We start from the raw sequence: 3,751 nt of genomic DNA on the forward strand, positions 1-3,751 counted from the left end.
TCTTCCATGTACATGTCTAAGTCTAGGAGCAGGATCAACAGTTCTACTAGAGGGGGTGCTAGACGATGAGGCTTCTTCCTCTAAATTTCCTTCTTGGGGAAGGAAGATGAATGTCATCTCCCATGAAAGGAATTTGGTGCCTGTATTTCCTGTGATCCCCACGTCTAGGATTTCTTTAACTTCGACCGTCCTAAACCCTTCCTCTGTAAGGTTGTCACAAAAGCGGGCCAACCACTTTACAAACTTGGGTTCCTCTAGGAACAAATACTTTATGTAATCTATGGGAACCCATCTCTTTGAAGAGTGATCAAGTTTATAAGCAAAATTTGAGAAATTATCTTGCATGTAAAGGATGAGATCTGAGAAGTCATCCTGGCTTGCATATATGTGCCTAGGACATCTAAAGTCCTATCAAATACTAAAAATAGCTCTTCCTCACAATCTGCAAATGCAGTTCGTGAGATGAAGTCATGGAATGCAGTTCTAGCTGAATCCATGGCAAATAGCAGCTGATGGAGGGAGTAACTTTTGAGGATGGGAGTTTCTATGGCTCTCTAAACATGAAAGTGAGAATGTGATGTACAAAAGGCTCTTACCCCTTAATATATATCAAAACCCTAAAATTTAAAAATAATCATAAAATCCCCAAATTTTTCGAAAAACATTTACCATGAACTGAAAGGAGAAAACATTAAAAGAAATAACATTTTAATTTAATTGTCCATCATCTTTTGAAGCAATAACTAGGATTTGATAGTCAAACACATTGTTAGCAATCTTCAAAGTTGCAGGAGGAATGAAATTGGCACTATGCATGCACTTCTCCACACGGCGGCTGATCTTACCACCATTTAAGGTAAAGTAGAAGGACTTTGACATGCCGTCCTCCATGACCAATAGGTGTTTTTGCACATCCCTTAGAGTCCATTGCGATGTGACATTCACATTTTTGACATCTCCCTGTTCAACATCAATACACAAACTTACCCCCGTATTGTCTTCATCATTAGAGTCTAGGGGAAGCCACCGGCCATTCGTTTTCTTCCAGTGCCTGTAATGAAAAGCTAAATACAAAATTTGGCGTGACAAATGGTATCTAATAACCACGTTGTCTTTACATGCGTGACATTGAAACACATCACCCTTTTGGTTGCCTGACCTAGTTCCCCAATTCATCCCAAGTAAATCTTCAAGAGCATTTTCATCTACACGCTTGCAGGACCACATACTTTTTGTTCTACGCATATGTATATCCTGAAACAAAGAAGCAAAAATGTGCAGAGGCATAAACCAAGCTAGCCTTTCCCATTTGGATCCAAATGTAGACTTCATGGCCATGCCCACATCCTATGCAATCTTGTCCTTGTACGATTGTAATGTCCTCAAGTCCACATTGCTGCAATCCATGTCTTGAAGTTGTGGTGGTGCAATGGTTTGCAAACGGCCATAGCTTGATGATGTCGTTGGAGTGATGTATGTTGCATTATACCAATACACATTCTTCATTCGCAAGGAGGCCAACTTCTCCCCAGCATGCATTTGCTTACCTAAATCCTCATGAATCGTAGTGAACTTTCCTATGAATGATTCAACTAGTTCCCACTCCTCGAAGTCCAAAGGGAAAACATCTGCCACCATGAATAAGAGCTCTTAGAAACCAAACACAAAATTTCCAAATGGACTCATTACACCTACAGGTGTAAAAGGTACATAGATAGAAAGGCTCATAGTGTGATGGTATCTTTAGAGTAAACATATCTTTTCCCATGTAAACATGTTGCACTTTTGCGAGCCATCCTTTCTTCCCAAACATGAACTTCAAGATGTGCCCCTTCCACTCATGTAAGATGTCACCTCTCTTGCTCTTGGGAAGCTTATATGGACCTTTGGTTGATCCTTTCATCACTATCCAGTCATTTAAGCTATAGGTGCAAGGGATCCACTCATCCAATGCATTTCTGGTGTTGTGTTCTGATACTCCCTTGTAGTTCACAAGTTTTCTAGACTCTGACATAACCTCTACATTGAATTGAAAGCTTTGGTGTATATCTGTCGGCATCCTTATCTCATTGATCAATCTTTCCACATATGCAGCCACTTGTTGTGGGATTTTTTTTCTCATGTAAGAGGTTACTATTTCTGACGCATCTTCATCCTTTTTTATCCACTTGTTTGCCCATAGCTTTACCTTGGGTGTTGACAAAGACGTTATATGCTTGACCACATTATATTATGGCCAAGGATGCAACAACCAATCATGGATGCTTGGTGACAAACAAACGTGAGGAGAAGAAGTGCATAAATACACATAACAATGTGCACGAGGAACAAAAACGGTCATACAAATGCATGAAGAGAAAGCGAAATCCAGGCAGATCCACAAAAGCAACCAAAGAGGAAGAGAGTACTGAAAGAGGAGAATATGTTAAATGCATTGGGATATCTATGTTGCAAGCAAAGATGTATGCACTTCATTGATCTTACAGACATCAGGGAATATAGAGGACACGTGTGGCAAAGAAGAGGAAGTGAAAGAAATGAATACGTTCTCACAAGTCTCTCTTGCTTTCTTCAGAATGGCAATAAAAGGCTAAGTTCAAGACAAAAGGTAAAACCTCTCGTAAATGGAAAAAAGATTTGCAATAAGGCATATCATAATATTACTGGATTATCCCATGGTACATATTGAGATTAAGTCAGTAAGGCAAAGGGCAGCAAAAAATTTAGCATTCACAGCAGTAGAGGAAGGTCCAAATCAAGAATATCAACTGTCAGGGCAACAGCAATTTTGCAAGACTTCATATAGGAAAATGCTTTACCTCAACCCCATATATCTACCAAACTCCCTAACGGTGACGTGATCACTGAAATGCACCTTCCAATGGGCTTGCCAAAACTCAAAGTATTTGACTCTATTGCAGAAAAGCAAAGGCAAAGAGGGGATGCCGTGGCTTCTTCTCATACTTTGTATACTCTATGGAAGAACAACTTTGGATACGTGAAAATCCCAAAGAGGCAACAAATGTCAAAGTGCAATGTCTGTGATGATTTAAAGCGAGTGATTAAGAGTGCAACATGTCTAAATCAAAGGGAATTATACAAAAAAAACTGAAAATCTCATCATGACCTTATTTAACATTCTAGACAAAAATATGCATTTTGGAAGGAGCAAGCTATTTCGCATCCCATTGACTACATGTGCCTTATTGTAGATGGCATGGATCAGAATACAACAACATTGCCTCATTTTGTTGCCACTCCACCTAAATTACAAAGAAAGAACTTTCTTAAGACACATTTATGTGGAGTGTTGTGCATGGAATTAAGTTTTTTGTAGATATATGGATTGACTCCTTGCATCTACATGATAGCAATCAAGTTGTAACATCGACTATGAAGGCAATTCGCAATGTACATGCAGAAAAAAGTCACCTACCACTGACTTTGAGAATACAAGCTGATAATTGCTGGCGAGAAAATATGAATGTACTAATGTTTGCATACTGCTCAATGCTAGTTGCTGATCGAATCTTCAATGAGGTCAAATGTGGATTTTTGTATATTAGGCATACACATGAGGATATCAATCAGGTTTTTAGCACAGTCTCAAGAGAGCTTAAATGCAAGGATGTGAAGATAATAGATGACTTGGTAAGAAGATGTGGGAGGCAAGTTGGTGGTCGTAAGGAAAGTACGGTATGTGAGAGGTGAGGAGGACGATGGTATGGCGAACATGATGGATCCCTTTTTT

Source organism: Dipteris shenzhenensis, chromosome 31, assembly GCF_047967505.1.
Source record: "Dipteris shenzhenensis isolate YYH24624 ecotype China chromosome 31, Dip_SZ_1.0, whole genome shotgun sequence".
Lineage (NCBI taxonomy): Eukaryota > Viridiplantae > Streptophyta > Polypodiopsida > Gleicheniales > Dipteridaceae > Dipteris > Dipteris shenzhenensis.